At 47.6% G+C, this 17,138-nt stretch overlaps 1 protein-coding gene across 6 annotated transcripts in view; it reads right to left on the bottom strand.

Annotated features, from left to right (window-relative positions):
* HIVEP3 (HIVEP zinc finger 3) overlaps positions 1-17,138 on the bottom strand; it is a 171,900-nt gene that overhangs the window by 111,587 nt on the left and 43,175 nt on the right. The window lies entirely within an intron of this gene.

Here is a 17,138-nt window from a genome sequence, read left to right as displayed (position 1 = left end):
GTTCATCCACCACCTCTCTGGCCAACCTGGGCCAGGCTCTCACCGCCCTCAGGGCAACAATTCCTTCCTCATGTCTGGCCTCAATCTCCCCTCCTTTTTCTGCAAGAAGTTGCTGCTCGTCAGCAGTGTGTGCTGTATGGAATCACTGCACCTCTAATTTTTTGAAGCAAGGTGGGGGGGAAATCTTTGAAATCAGTCAGAACATCCTAAAAATAACTAGGAATGAGTCTAGGAAAGTCTTAGAGCTGAGAGGAGGGGCTGGAGTGAGAGCAGCAGGGCTGGAGATGGCCGGGCAGGACAGGAGAGCGTCTGTAACCCCACCGTGCGAGTCGAGCCACGGGGAGGGGACCAGAGGAACCACCGGCTATGAAAAAAGAGGGCTGTCAAACCGGGGACAAGCCCTACTCTGTGTACGAATGCCGGTGGGACCGTAAAGGAAATAGCTCCCGGGCTTTTCCAGCGGGTGGAAGCTCCCGCAGCAGCTCCGGAGACGGAGGGAGCAGCGGGGACGTGCTGGGTCGAGCCTCGGAGCACCGGCCAGAGCCCGGGCTGCTGCCAAAACCTGCCTGCGGGGAGGGCTGGAGGCAGAACGGCCGGGCTGAGAGGGGTAAAAGTGGAGGAACAAAATCAAAAGGTGAAGAGGAACCAAGAGAAGGTAGAGAGTGACAGCAGGGAGGTGCAGGGGTCAGAGCACAGCTCCGAACTACCGAACAGGCTGGTCGGTCCCTTCAGCAAAGCGCAGGGACAAAGACCTCTTCGAAACCCATTGCGGGGCACGATCAGGGCACACGAAGTGCTCCAGCTCCCGACTGGCAGCTCCTTGCATCGGGTTCAGCTCACAAGCAACGCGCAGGGTTTGCAACCCTCTCCTCTTTCAAGCTCCAAAAACCTCACCAATAAACAAAAATGATGTCTCAGGGTTATGGAAGTGCCAGAAAGGCCTGGAGAAAATGAAAATCTCTGCAGGGTGGATGCTGCCAGATGTTGCCTGGGATGTCTGCAGGGATGGGGCATCATGGACCCAGGAGAGGGGAGGAGGGAGAAGCGGGAGGGATGGGAAATATCTCCCGTTTGGATGAAATGGCACCACTGCCACGCTGGGCTGGCCAAGGTACCACTACAGAACAGAAAACTTGTATAAAACATGAAGAGAAGGGAATTTTCAGCCCAGGACACTTAATGCACTGGGCTAAATCTACTGCCATGGCGCAATGCTTAACTTAAACGGAACTACGGCAGGGATCAGGCCTATTATTAATTCATATTCCATTTAGATTACTATTTAAAAGTATTGTCTCAGCGCAAGCATTACTAGATGCTGTTCATTTGTTTCTGAGAGCCACAAGAAAAAAAGAGATTAGGTAATTGCAATGCAAGCTCGAAATACAATCGGTGATTTTATGAAATCTAGCCTGTCCCAGACCACAGTTTTCATATTGTTCATAAACACCATCTGCAGATTTCTTTATAAACAAACATTATGTTTATATTTTGTAAGAATATCATTTCCTAATGAAAGAAGATTTTCTTTTGTTTGCGGAACTGACAAACCCAGAAACACTCTCATTCTCCTACTTCCCAACTTGTGGTTTCTGCCTAAAATTCTGGAGAAACAAATTTAATCGAATACTCGGGGAGCAAGAGAAATTGCTACCGAGAAACAGATCCTGAACTGAGGTTCACAAAATCATAAAATTCCAAGCATTTGGTGTTCAGGCTTTCTTAATAAGCACAGTTAAAACACTTTAATGTTGGCTAACGTCAGCTAATCCCAGCTAAAGTACTATGAACACAGCCCACGAGCAGCTCATGCCTGCGTCTCCAAGCAGACGGTCAACAAAACAGTGTTGTGCCAGTTACCTGGTTTAAATCGCTTTTTCGGTCTTTAAGGCTGTGTCTTTATTCCTGTATTGCAGAACGACCGCAATAGGAAACTTGGGTTGGCCTTTTCTTTACCGCTTGCTGTTTAACCTATCCCACAAAATCACCTTTCTTGTTTCTCCTTTTGCTAAAACTTTCTTCAGAAGTAAATCTTAATATTTTTTTAGGCATAGTCTAAAAATAATCTGTTAGCAGGGACACTTCAAGATGGTGTTCAGGACAGTAAGCTCAGGGAGAACATAGCCATATTTCCCAAATGCAAACCATCATTTTGCACCCTGATCTTGGCACCACCGCCACCTCCTTCGCTTTCTCCAGCCGTGCGCAGAACTCGATGCCGAGTTGTCCAAGTCTCCCCCCCACAGCATCACTGCACCGGCCACAGAGAACTTCAGCTGCTCCTTCACCTAACGGTAGATCTTCAGAAATCCTCTCTGTCCACAGCTAAATGTCTCTAAGAGCGTCATTGTGAGAGTCCTCGTCAAAGATGTTTTGGAAGCTGCTATAAATCCCAGCCCGCCGGCTCTCTGACTGCACAGGGTATTGATTCCCTTAAAAAATTTAAAAAGGCAGAAAACCAGCGTGAGTCTTGCCGGGGAAGACTTTTGGTCTTTTTGTAGCTCTTTCATCCAGTTTTCTGGATGCCACCCCTGTGCTGATCTATAATTCTCTATCATCACCTCGCAGCTCCTGCAGATAATTATGGTACGTGCCATATTCCGCTTCTCCTGGGGAGAAAGAGATTTCAACAGGTCTGTGTATTTTTATTAGCAGCCTTGCACCCACTTTAAGTGCCTTCAGGAGGCTTGAATGATTATCGGCTCTGTCCCGCTGACTAATTTCTATTGAAGTTTTAGCATTTTGCTTGAACACTTCCGATAGTTCGCTGACTAACGGTGCCTCCTCCTTATTTTTGACAAAGAGAAACCTGGAGGAGGACGCATCCGTCCGGAGGGCTGAATAAAATCAAGCAGGGGTGAAATTCAGAGGGGTTTTCCCCACAAATCTTGTGATCCAGTCTCGGTTTATTGTGACCTGTGACATTTCCTATCAGTTTCTGACTCAGGTGATTCAATAAATAGAAGAGCAAATGATATTAATCTATTCTACAGCCCTCAAATCAAGAATCTTATGGTGAGCTGGTTCCCTCACAACGTTTAAAGAGAGTGGTATCATTGATACAGCCCAACACCAGATATATAACAAGGAATAATTCTTCTGTTATTACCATCAAAAGTGACTGGTGTGTCTGCAGCAAGCTCAGCTCTCAGCTATAAACCATTTTATTTCTCCTCCTGGAGCACAGGAGCTGAGGGGAGACCTTCTGATCTCTGACCTGCCTGAAAGGAGCTTGGAGCCAGGGGGGTCGGGCTCTGCTCCCCAGGAACAAGCGCCAGGAGCAGAGGAAACGGCCTCAAGTTGCGCCAGGGGAGGTTGGGGTTGGATCTGGGGAACAATTTCTTCCCCAAAGGGCTGTGGGGCATTGGAACAGGCTGCCCAGGGCAGTGCTGGAGTCACCATCCCTGGAGGGTTGGACAGACGGACATGAGGTTCTCAGGACGTGGGGCAGTGCCGGGGGTGGGGGAACGGTTGGAATCGATGATCCTGAGGGGCTTTTCCAACCAAAATGATTCTATGGTCAACAGGTTAAACATTGGCAGCTTGTTACTTGAAATGCTGCTCTTATTGCAGACTCGTTCCCAACAGCCACTCTGATGGCAGAGGACACACATCTGTCCTTGCTGTCACCCTTTCTTCCCGTTCTCATTGCATCTGACACTTGTAACCTCCAGTCTCTGCTCTCTACCGACAACACTGGGCAGACAATTAGAATAAAAGGCTGAGCTGCAATAAAAAGCATTTTAAACATTAAAAAAAAAAAAAAAAGAAGAAAAAAAGGCAGTTAAAGGTTCTGCAAGCGATACATCACCATCCATCTGCAGTATCAGTAAGTCAGCATCTGTCTGCCACAAACATTAGCCCATAAAAACAAAGAAATCAATCAGTGGACCTGTACAGCCAGGGATATTATCTCGGAGAACACTGCAGGGCTACCAAGCGCCCTCTTTATTTGCTCAGCCATGACCATTCACTCCGCTCACAAGGCAACGTTACAGGATGAATTATCTTGCAAGTGCCTCCGTATATCACCATATAAACCTGTACGCGCTATGACAGCGGTTATCAAGTAACTTGGCATCTGAGCAGTTGTCTGCCCCGGTTATGGGCAATTTTCACATGTGTTTGTTTTGAAACGCCCCATCCCTCTTCCTCCTCCATCCCACGAGCCGACAGCGGGTCCCGCACCCCTGCGGTGCTGGAACAGGCCAAACGATGCTGCGTTCCCAGCTGGGATGGTGAAGAGGGCCCCGACTGCGGCCCCAGGCCACGCTCACATCGCCCAACGCGTGGAGAACCACAGCTGGGCTCTGATCGCTGGGCACACCTTGGGAGGGATGGTACGAGTACGACTTGCACTAAAACAGTCTTTTTTAGCACTGTCTGCACTGGAAACTTCAGTACTGTGCATGGAGCACACCTGGCACTACACCTGTGGTTTTGTTCAGGTCTTCAGGAGGAAAAAAATCCAGGCGGATAAATCCCAGAGCGGATCCAGCCTTGCTGCCCACCTCACCCGGACCCCTTTCCATCCCCTTCGGCAGCCAAACAAGCTTTGGAGTCCCTCTAGGGCACAGAAATAACGACACAGGACCCTTAGCTGGTCCTTTCCCACCTCCCATTAAAGCAAACCAAACCAAAACACCTGAGAGCAGCTGAACTACAACTGTCACATACTTAAAACAGTGAATGGGAAATGAAAATTTAGCGATTAATCTTTAACTTCTCAAAGCGCAATTTATCTCCTTTATATTCTTGAACTCCAGTCTACAGAAGCCAAAGTGCCCATATTAACCAATTTCTAGACAGCCTACTCCAAATTTTTGCAGCCAAAAGCTCCAGTGTTCACCGTTCCCACCCTGGGGCTGCCCAAGACAAAGCGAAACAAAGGCGGCCGTTGTCATCTGATTTACACTGGTCCGGTTCCCACCGGGGAGAAGGGAGACCGGGCCAGAACACGATTTCGACACTTATTTCTAGTCTGTGTACACACATCCACTAGGGTCCTATTTCAGGAAAAACAACCGAGAAGAACTGAGTTTTACATAATGACGTGTGAAGGGGGAAAAAAAGGAAGCTGGACTTGCTATAATTAGAAAGTGCTGACGCCCCCAGAGGCGGCTGCTCCGGCCCACGCATTTCATCACCGGTAGGTGCTCGGCTATATTTACCTCCTGTAAGAAATGTTCAACCTGCGATGGGACACAGAAAACCCCACCAGGATGTGGTAAGCGAGAAGGGAAGTTCACAAGATATGATCTCTAACTGACATCATTTTGAGGCACATCTGAAACTCAGATGCTTTTTGGGGTTTTTTTATGTGCAATTTAAGAAAAAAAAAAAAAAAAAAAGGAGAGAGAGAAAAAAAAGAAATATAAGACAGGCATTCTTAAGAGAAAAAAAGAAAGCTGCATCAATAGCACAATGGTAGTTTTGGGGCAGCTCTGATGTTCATTTAGCACTCAGGCCCTTCTGTACTTAAAAGGGGCCTGTAAGAAAGATGGGGACAGACTTTTGAGCAGGGCCGGTTGTGACAGGACAAGGGGTGATGGTTTAAACTAAAGGAGGGAGATTCAGGCCGGACATGAGGAAGGAATTGTTGCCCTGAGGGTGGTGAGAGCCTGGCCCGGGTTGGCCAGAGAGGTGGTGGATGGACCATCCCTGGAGACACCCCAGGCCCTGAGCAACCTGTCACTCCTGCATTTGCTGTTGCAAATTCTGTGTCATGGATTGTTCTGAGGAAATCTCTGCTGGTGCAACGATGGAGCTCAGGCTGGGCCATCTGCGAGACATGACTTAAAACACAAGGGAAGAAAGCCAGCACAGGCATGCTACAGTGTCAGTTATTTATAGGTAGCCTTCAACAACTAAACATCATCTCTTGATCAAGATCCTACATAGGAAACACTATGTACCAACCACTTTCTGGAAAGGTTTAGAAGTGGAGGCTATGGAGAGCCGCACCAAACTTAGAATGGAAAGTTCTGTGTTTAACTACAAAGAAACACGAGCCTCTACAACACTGCAAATTGTCTTCTTCAAGAGGAAACCAAAGGCTCAGCCACAGCCTGGTTCAAGAGAACTTTCTTTAAATTTCCCTTGTAGCTAAAAAACCCCACATTCTTCCACTTGCCAGAGCTAGAAGTTTTACCCAGGATGTCCCGATGAAAGCCAGAGCCACACAAATATTTCCACAGCTGCTCAAAACATTTGCTGGATTATAAAGTCACATATAGGACACAACTTCGGTTTGCTCTTAGCGTAGAGCTTCTGTGCTCAAAATGAAGAGACTGTACTGAGAATTGGTTTTGGCAAAGGAGTCACAGCATCCCAGAATGTCAGGGGTTGGAAGGGACCTCGAAAGCTCATCCAGTCCAATCCCCCGCCGGAGCAGGAACACCCAGATGAGGTTACCCAGGAAGGCGTCCAGGCGGGTTGGAATGTCTGCAGAGAAGGAGACTCCACAACCTCCCTGGGCAGCCTGGGCCAGGCTCTGGCACCCTCACCATCAAGAAGTTTCTTCTCCTCTTTCAGTGGAACCTCCCATGTTCCAGTTTGCACCCATTGCCCCCTGTCCTGTCATTGCTTCTCACTGAGAAGAGCCTGGCTCCATCCGTACCCGCGTTATTTAACCTTGTCAGCTCCCTACTGATGAGTTTGGAAAACCAAGCACAACATGGACATCTGAAGAAACAACATTCTTGCACTACCCCAGAATGAGTTGAGCCACTATTTAAGATATTCTGAACTAGTTTGAGGAGCACAGGAAACCTAGAAGGGTGAGGAACATGCCAGAATTTTGTACACCAATTGATATTATTAAAAGAAGAAAACTCAACATAAAATTAGATTTCGAAATATGCAAATGTTTTCATAACGTAGTGATTTCAAATTGAGTCCATCTTTTTGAAACACTGTGGTGTGAGGCATGGGGTGCTGAGTCTCTTGGGGCTGCTCTGATTACCACGTTAATACCTGAGCAACCATCTTCTACCACTCATGTATCTGTTGACTAAGACTGATCAGTGCAAAGCAGCTAAGAGTTAGATCCAATAAAGGAATTAAGATGACATCCAAAATAGTACATCATTACCTTAAGTGCAGCGTAGGAGGGGTTTAGGGCGAAATTCTGGAAAACAATACAAAATTCACCCAGCTTAGGCGCTTTGGAGGGCTAAGATTTCTAGAAAAAATATCCATGGCCACCTAAAACCACAACATAGGCTCCCTTAAAGCCAACACAGCTATTCGTCAGCAAAGCCTGACATAGGAGAACCCGAGGGCACTCCAAGCTAGTTGGAGATTGGTTTCAGAGAGAGAAAATAAAGTATTTATTGGCACAGCGGGAAGTGAGTCTCCAGAACCTGCTGCCGCAGGGGAGACCGGGGGAAAACGGGACCGGGCAGAAAACAACGGCAAAGTCACCAGGGATATGTGGGAGGAGATGTCCCTGCTCGTGGCAGGGGGGGCACTGGGGGCGCTGGGAAGGGCCCTTCAACACAAACCATTCTGTGAATTAATTTGCAAATAAATATCCCACACCCCGACACTGTAACTCATCAGTTTTGTCCCTGGTCTTGGTCCTATAAAAGAGCAGAGTAGTAATAAAGTGTATAGTGGTTATAAAGAGCAAAACTTTTATTGCTCTCTGTAGGAACAGGACAGAAAGTGATTTTCAAAGTGAGTTAGATGATGAATCCGTCTCCAAAAGGACACGTCTGGGGTGGGTCTGGGCTCACGGTGTTACCTGTGACACGACGGCAGCGACGGCGCAAACCAGCACGCAGCTCCGCGTCGAGCGACCAGCCACCGCGCTTGGCGCGTCATCAGAGGGACTTTTTAAAATAAAACCTTAAAAAGCATTTTGAAGGCGCTAGAGCGCACACGGCGCAACACGCAGAGCGCGTCTGAACTGGGCGCGAGCGGCGGCCGCTCCGAGGGCCCCGCGCAGGGACGCCAGCAGCCGGACCCGGCGGGAGCGAGAGATGGCAAAGAATCACGAGAACAGACCAGGGCAACGCAAGAAATTGGGACGTTTTAAAGGATTTTTCACCGTTAAAACTAGCTGATTGCTTCCAAGGTACTGCAGGACATCCGTAACTCTGGTTTCAAGCCTATAGATGTATGATCCTCTAGAAAAATCTCTGGAAAACAAATTCTTTTGTCAGAGCATCCCAATATTTCCCCAAAATTCTGTTGCGCCTGGGTCCCCAAAACAGGATTGTAACGAATGAACCAGTAACCACAATTACTCCGATTTCATCTTTAATCAAGTGCTTCCCCAGGGAAGTAACAACCCTGTGGGAGTTTAAGCAAACCCTGTTCTCAAGCTTTTCCTTAAAGCAAAGTCAGGCTGGTTTGGAACCAACAACAACTTTTGTGAACAGATCTTGGGAGAAAAAAGTAAATTATGTGAGAGACGACTTGAACAACTAATCCAAGTGTCTGCAAATCATTCACGTTTCTGAGAAAGATTCAAACCCTTTTTATTGCCATAGCAAGGTTCACCAAGTAATTCCTGAAGAAATCAGTTAGTTACCTGCAGAAAGAATATGTAGAAAGAACACCCAGAGAGCCCTCGCGCTGGAACACGTGTGCAAACACCTTAATGAAGTACAGCCAGGGCAAACTACAGACTCAGCCCTGCCCCGTCTTCTGTGAGAATTAAAATAATTCTTATCAGAAAGATGATAAGCAGAAATAATAGCATAAAGAAACAGCACCTAGATATGGATTTTTAAGGCAAGTTGAACATTGCCAGGCAATCCCCCCTTTTTATTCGAATGCCCTATCAAAACCTATTTTACCCACAAAGTGCATCAATTTGGTCAATACCCAAAACAACCCAGCAAGAAACAAGCAACACCTGAGAGCGGATGAAATTTTTGCAACCGCATACAACAGTGATCCTTCCCGTTTTAGCAACATGCTTGATATTAAAATTATATCCATGCTCAGCGAGGCCATCAGTGGTTTTTTCTAAGAGTGCAGTTGCTCCACTGCGGTACCAAAGGCCCATTTCACCCCAACACAGTCTGGTCGAACCAGCCTCCACAGTGCACATGGAGACAGGGACGTAGTAAAACTCACTTTGCTGAGGACTCCAAGACAAATGTGAAAAACCAGCCTAAAAACACAAGTCCAGCATCCCAAGCAGCAAGGGCAGCGGAGCCGCTGGCGCCCGGCCCAGCTCGTCTGACTGCGCTCGAAATTTCATCAAAGCTCCTCACTCCGCATTCTTGCCTCTGCGGTAACTAAAATAAATAAAGAAATACATCAAAACATAATGTTTATTTTAACTTAGCAGGTCAGCAGAGATGGGGAAAAAAAAAAAAAAAGAAGGAAGCTACATTTCAGCAGTGTCACTGGAAATAAATCAAACCAAATCCTAAAGGCTCGGTCCAAAGAAAACCTGGACTTTAAGCCATACCAAATTCTCCAAACAAATAGACAATATTCTGGATGAAATGCAGATGCCTGTTTGCCTGCTGGTTTGAGAGAAGTAGGAAAAAAAAAGGAAAATAAAGAAAAGAAATATCCTTTTCTGTTTGTATAGCTCAGGACTAAGTGTCCGGGAAGATCTGCTGGGGCCTACTCTCTGAGCAGCTGCTGGCGTTGGTACCTTCGGCCCTATGAGGATGATGCTCGATGGAAAATGCAGCTCTGTCTGCGATGAAAAATGAGCTTCAAACATTAAACCTATTTCCTACAAAATTCTGGGAAAGGCCATCCACTTGAAGTTTCACCCAGGTCTGAATATCAAATCAAGCATAACAGAAACAAAGGAAGAAGGAAAAGAAAAAAAAAAATAAAGACACAGTGCTGGCCCAGAGCATTCCGGCTTGTGTTACACACAAGGCCAGCACGGGAGAACACACACCAGGCAGCGAAATTCAGAGTAAAACATAATGACCCATCAGGTACGGTTTTCTGGCTTGCTCTGCTCAGACACAAGGGGGATTGCAGACTCCAAAGAAGCCTTTGAACAGCCCCAGGGGCAATGGGAAATAAAACATCATCCAGAAAGACAGCTGGGAAACATGGCAAGAGAAAGAACCAGCCCATTTCCATCAGACAAACAGGGAATATCAAAGGCTGCACCCGAGGACCTGGTCCAGCCACCCGAGGGACCGGAGGCTCACAGAAGGCAAAAAACATTTGTCAGGCACGGCGATCGCAGCAACACAGTCGGGGAGCAACAAACCCTGCACAATACACCGTAAAGATGAGGAAGGCGTAAAATCAACACCACAAAACATTTTGGAAAGGGCGTTGGTTGTCATCCCGCTACGCACTGAGCATCAGCGTTAGTGGCGGTGGAGCCACCGCAGGAACGGGGCCCTTGGGAACACCGAGGGAGAGCAAGAGGGACAAGTCCCGCGGTGGGTTTGGCCATGTCGGTCCTGGAGGGCCAGGGTGGGCTTTTTTCTGGCAAACGGCAAGAAATGCTGTTTACAGAAGGACACTGTCCTCGCCAAAGGGGAGCAGATGGGCAGCAACAACACCCAACAAGCCTTGGGAGACGTGCACCGAGGAGGCCATCTGCGCCCCACCATCCCAAAACACAGCGCCGAGCCCTTCAGAACCACGCTCGGATATTGGGAGGGTCACGGGAAAAAAAGGAGAGAGGGACTCAAGGCACAAGGGTCCATTGAAAATTCCTGTTTGAAGAAATGTTGCTCAGGTCATAATCCTTGGGAATGGGAATGATGGGGTGGGAGAAAAAAGGGGTGCACAGAGCAGTGTCTGTGTTATTGCTTGATTGGATTGGAACAGCCAGACAAAAAGCTAATGACAGTGTTTGTAGGACTAATTAACACTCGTGTTATCAAAGCACCAGAGATCCCGGGCAGGACGGCTCCCACAACCACCCGTTCCCAAGAAGACAGAAGTTTGTTGGCCAAGAAGAAACACGCCTGGGGAGAAGAGACGAGATGTGACCAAGCGCATAGACACGAGAGACGCCCCACGATTGCGATCGCCAGAGCTCAGATGGTGAAACATAGGTCAGGCAAACCCAGCCCGTTGATACCGTGACAGTAAATCCACCTTCTGCACAAACTGATGCACTGGAAGATCTGAGGTTGCAGAGAACCCGAAGCAACACCACTAATTGTGGTGTTCGTCGCATTCACTTTATACAACCCATGAGATATTTCAGCTCTGGAATTTGCTGAAACCTGATTCTCAACAAATCTGCTCCTCTTCATCGGCGCTTGGAGGACCTGCCCAAAACCACCTCTGGCTCGGCAGCTCTTCTCCCGGCTCTGGGGAAGGAAGGACCTCTTGCCACTGCAGCTCTAGGAGGACTCAGGCCTGACCTCAAGCGTGCACTAGATTAGAGCAAAGCGTGGGAGACACATTATAACACGAAGCTCTTTCGTTTCTGTGGCACACATGGTAAAGCGGGTCTGCAAAATTACAGCATCTCCAATGAGGAGAAGGAATTTCTGGACCACCTACACAGATGAAAGTCAAAACCACCTGAAAATAATCACTAATTTAACAACAAATGTTTTTGTCTATGAATCAGCAATGTGTGTGTTTGGGAAATGGGTAAAGAGCAGCAGGTTTCTTGGTAGCGGATAAAATTAATCTTGTGGTAGAATTTGGTCCATTCATTTTACTCCTTTGATTACAGATGCAGTCAATTCTTAAAAAAAAAAAAAGTATTTAGGCTCTACCTAGACAAAAAAACAGGGACTGTCAGGGAACCTGGAAGTATCAACAGACAGGAAAAATATACGGTCCAACCCAATTTATGTATTGAATCGTCTGCTGGAGTTTGTATCTCCTGTCTTGCCACGGAACTGTATTAAATGCAATGAACTGTGTGATAGAAGGTGTCTGATGGAGTTGTGAAACTAACTGCATGAATTGTGAAGTATCAGCACAACACCATCAGATGGATGCAGAGGGGTAACGAGAAATTAATAAGCAGAATTTTAAAGTGACTATGAAGGTGTTTCCCATCCTTGAGTGCTCAGGATGTTCTAAAACTCAGTCTTCAAAGAAAAAGCCAGCAAGTCTCACATGCCCCTCCATGAGTCATGTTCTGTAGAACCCATGGCAACATTCTGGCCAAAAATAGCCAAAAAAGAGCAATTTGGAGCAGGGAACACCCAGCCCCTTCCACACCCCATTAAAGCCTGAAGTGGATTTGCTTCACTCACATTTTTTCCCCGTACAGACTGACGGAACATCTTCACAGGGACCTACCAACCCACTCAAGCGCCTTTGAAGAGGTTTCTCCTGCTCCCCCACGTCCTGGTGCTGCCACCAGCAGCCGGTCCCGGAGCAGCGATGCTGGGATGTCACCACACAGCGTCACACCAGCCACGCCGTGCTCTGTTCTCCGCCTTTGCTTTTCTTCCTTGCAGCTTTCACACCCGCTTGAACGTTTGGTCCACTGAACAGGAAAGACTGAATTCATGCCCAGACACAAACCCATCCAGGGAGGAGAAAAAACCCAAACAGTTGCTATTCCTCAGCTGGAACATTTTCTTTCTCTGTCAGATAGGTTTGCAAGTCTACAAGTTTGAGCTATGGAGTAATTTTGCAGTTTCAGTGTGTTCATTACACAAGGAAATAGCTTCTGAGTCCCTGCTTCATTCGAATGAACAGAGGATGTGATAAACAGCACTTTCTTGAAAAGCAACACACTGCACAGGGCAGCAAAATCAAAGCTGGAGGTGGCTGAACGGCACTAAACCTCAGAACATCCCAGCAATGTTTGTAATATTTTATACTGCAAATGTCCTGGGTTGGTTGTTTGTTTTCCCAGTTGCTGGATAGCATCTCTGAACAGGAATCCTCGGCTCACGGGTTAGGACGAATCTTGAGGATCAGCCACGCTCGGTAACCTCATATATCACTGTCACTAGAAAACTCTGCGAGCTCAGAACAAACACAAAGTCTCTTCTGCAAAGATCATGCAGCCTAAAAAAGCAGATTGGCCAGCCTGCTCCGCCCAGCCGTGCTGCCCCAGAGACACAAGGGGGCTGTAAAACCAGCCAGGCTTGTAATTGCTTTGCATCATTAACATCCCGAGCAGCCCGACCACACTGGTGAACCTGCTGTAAGCGATGGGAGCAAGAAAGGTGTGGAGTACGTGTGGGTTATGGTACGAGGAGACGATGCTGATGCTGTGATGCTCCACGGCTCAATGAATTCGTTATCCCGGATTCTTTCAATTTGATTTTCCTACACACCATCAGAGAAGCACGGTTTAAGGGAGCTCTGAATGAACAGTGTGAAATTCAGGAGAGAGGCCCTAAATTATATGGAAATCAGAGTAAAATGTCCTGATTCAGAAGGAGATAAGAAGAAGAATGAAGAGAGTATTAATATGAGTCTGGCAGACAGAAGAAAAAAGCACAGGTACATCCTGCCATTTTTTTTTTTTTTAATTTACAGATTAGGAATAAACTGCATCACCCTTCCAAACGACACTGAATCATCAGGAGCCTCCGAGAGCTCTCACCGCAACCCAGCTGCAAAACGCAGCACCACAAGCAGGCTGACGGCAACGGTTTCTCTTGAAATTCCCGCTTGGAATCTCAGCAGGAAAATATTAACTTTCATTAGACTTCCACAGCACAATAGCGTCCATATTTCAGAAACACATAAACCACCCTGTAAGCGCTGTTTGCCCCAAGGGGTGCCAGCAAACCGGGGAGGATGCTCACGAGCACCAAGCGATGCTGCGATGGAGGGGATCAGGATAGCCCACGGACGCCCAGATCGCCTCTGCTTTCTGATTCCATCTCGCAATTTGCTCGCTTGGCGTTTCGTTTGGCAGTTTAATGAGGTCCCTTCTCCCCGAGGATGCTCCGCACGTCCCGGGCCAGCGGGTCCTCCCGCAGGACGTCACCAGCTCGCCGACCGGCAATTTGTTTTCTTAATCAGATGCAGAGCGATCTGGTGGTGGCGCAGAGGTTTCTATTCCAAGCGAGCAGACAGCAATTAAACGGCCTGACCCACACACCCTCAATTACAGCCGAGCTGCACACGGGGCTGTTTACCAGCCCGGTTAACCCACAATTATGGATCCTTCCACTCAGGCAAAGTTCTTCCAAAATATTTTATTTCCTTGTGAAAATAAAATGAGCACGTTCTGTTACTATCTCAGTTTGTTTATTAAAGGCCCGTCGCCAAGTTGAGGGCATCTTTCTCAATATTTTGACCAAGGCCTATTATATTACCTGTTCTTACTTAATTTTAACTTTCCCCAAGCATTTCACTCCCGCACTGGAGTATTACAGCACATCGGGCTGTAAGCCTGGCCAAACACAGAGCACGTTGAGAAACCTCCCAGGACAACTCCGAAAAAAATGTGAAAATTCTGTGCGTTTATAAGAAACACTCCAGCATCATCAGGCTGCTTTAAGCCACACTTATTTTCCACAGCTATTGGTGGCTTGAAGTCAAACGCTGCCCCTTCCAGAACCACCACCATAAAGCACAGAGCTCAGAGCAGCTGCTGTGAGGAATATAGAAATATTGTTGGCTCAAATGTGCTTTTTTTCCCCCGTTAAGCCAGAGAGAAGGTGTGACGGGCACCAAGGCACAAAGCATTTCTCAGCCACGAGGATGCTGCCCCGGACGGGACTTTCCTTTAAAGTTGGACACACGCCCCAAGATGGATTTAAAAGTTGCGTTTTTGCAAAGTCAAGGGCACAAGCACCTGATCGGACAGTTTCCACACACGTGTCGTCCATCCATGGGATGGAAACGGGGTCACAGAAGCATTTTAGGCTCACAAGCCACACGCTGACATTGCGGACAACACACCCAGAGTCCCAGGAGACCGGGAAAGTCACCCCAGCACTCCTGGTTTCCTGACACCGTACAGAAATACTTGTGAATAGGCAAGAAGTGGTGGGCAGACATAAGGTTTAGCACCGGGCAGTTAACAGGAATGAATGAATGACATGGGGACTCTGTATTTAACACACATTTCTCCACCTTGAGTTGAAACACAACATGTTGACAGTTTTGAGCTGCAAAATTGTCAGAAAAATCACCGATAACATTGAAACAAGAAACGCTATCGCACCAGCCAGCCAAATGCATTATTTCTGCTTTTAAAAAGTGTCCAAATTAAGCCCATTTAGCCGTCAGCTGCAAAGCTCCCATTAAGGCTCAGCCCGTCCCGGCCGGGCAGGCCGAGCGCCAGCGAGATCTGCAGATAGCGGCCGGGCAGGCAGACACACGACCGTGGAACACGGAACATCGCGGTGCTGAACAACCAGCCGGCAAAGGAGCAGACGTGGGGAGCGAGATCCCATCGCAACGCGGCCGCGGGGCCGCGAGAGGGTGTTAAAGGTTGTGCGGGACAGGCCGGGGCAAGCCCGGAGAATGGGAAGGGACAAAGGGTCCTTCCCTCCTTTCCCAAAAGGACTTAATTTTTTTAAAAAATAATGTTTTCCATCGTATATTGAGCATTGCCTTCGCAGCAGCTTGTTGCTTCAGAAAAGCCCCCCAGGTGACTGTCACGGGAAGAGATGGGCCTGGAAAGGCTGAGCAGCAGCGGGGTTTAGTAAAGCCGAGCTTACAGCCAGGCAAGCTCTCAGAGTCGGTTACTCTGGCTGGATTTTATCATTTTGATTATTTTCCTTTTTTGATTTTAAATAAGAAATAGCTCTTTGCTGCAGAATCAGGGTAGGGCATCTCCCCTATCACCACACGAGGTTCCCTCACCCTGCGTCGCTGCTCCTCCACCAGGGAAGACTACAGGTAAAAAGCACAATTATTACTTATCTTAAAGGAGGCTGATGGGACAAAACGCTGTAATTATACGACATTCCTGAGCAAAACTCCAAAACAATGCAGCTTTCAGGGACACTGTGAGAGGGTTTGGTGCCATTAGCATAGAGCAGCACAGAAGCATTTTCTCTCTCCTGTATCCGCGTGTCCTATCAGACGTGCAGTTATAACTGGAGGCACCCGAGAGTGAAAATCCAAAGCAGAAGTTGTTCGACTGACACTCGGAGAAGGCATTAAGACGACAGGCAGAGCAAAATCTAATGGTTTCTAAATAAATCCATTCTGCTAGTGTGCTGTTAGTGCCTTTTTCTGCACCCCCCTCCACACACACACACAAGTGCATTCACGACTGCACTGCCACAAAACTAACTGTACAATGACTCAATGCCAAAGGAAAAAAGAAAAGCGTCTTTTATTCACGGCATCTCACATCAATGGCTACTTTATATTAAAATCAAGGCACATGCTTTCCAAACTTAAAAGCTGCAGTGGGGGGAGAGAAAAAAAAAAATAAATAAAAGTGTTCCTCGTCTGCTATTAACACTTTTCTACCCAATGCTGTGAGGACTCGGCTTTGCGAGCTGACGGCCCTGCACAGGAGCACGTTTTGACGGCTGTTACCTGAACGTTATCAGCTCAAAGTCCTTCCCCGACACAGTCGCCTCAAAACGGGAAAGAAGGAATTAATGGAAAATGTTCGATGAAAAGTGCTGTCACTAGGATCCATCCTTCCCATGATGGTTCGTACCAAAAAACACCGTGAATGACCCCGAATTCTAGTGGCCGCGTGCTCAGAGGAGCATCGGGTGCCTCGGCAGCTCCACGGGCACCTCAAGGCAGACAAAACCCCAGTCGCCGACCTTGCGCAAGACTTTGAAGCACTGGAAAACCTCATTTATTTAATAAAGCAGCTGGAGCGCCTCTAAGTAATTTACAGTAGAGAGTTCACTTCACCTTGGCATAACTTTTATCTGCTGGTTTTCTTTTGTGATGCAAATAAATCCCCCCTCCCTCATAAGCCGGGGATACAGTTCCAGCCTGCACTAGGTACTTTTTGTCGCTGGGAGCTGTCTTGGTGGGGGAGCTCTCGTGCCTTTGCAGGATTCCCTGCGGGGATGCTCTGGCCAACAGCAAACCCTGCGCTCACCCTTTCCCAGCACAACGCATAAAAACACGGGCTGCACGGCATTGCGGCTTTTTTCCCCAGGTTACAGAGTCTAAAGAAATAGTAGGAGGGGGAAACAAAACATAGAAAAATAAAATAAAAGCCTTAAGCTGGAGACAAAGCAGCAAGGCTTGTGCTGTTGGAGCAAGTGTCGCAGGATGGTTGATAGAAACAGCGTGTGGCAGCAGTTGAAACTTGCCTCAAA

The sequence above is a fragment of the Caloenas nicobarica genome, chromosome 23 (genome assembly GCF_036013445.1).
Source record: "Caloenas nicobarica isolate bCalNic1 chromosome 23, bCalNic1.hap1, whole genome shotgun sequence".
Lineage (NCBI taxonomy): Eukaryota > Metazoa > Chordata > Aves > Columbiformes > Columbidae > Caloenas > Caloenas nicobarica.
This window is presented reverse-complemented; position numbering and strand designations above follow the sequence as displayed.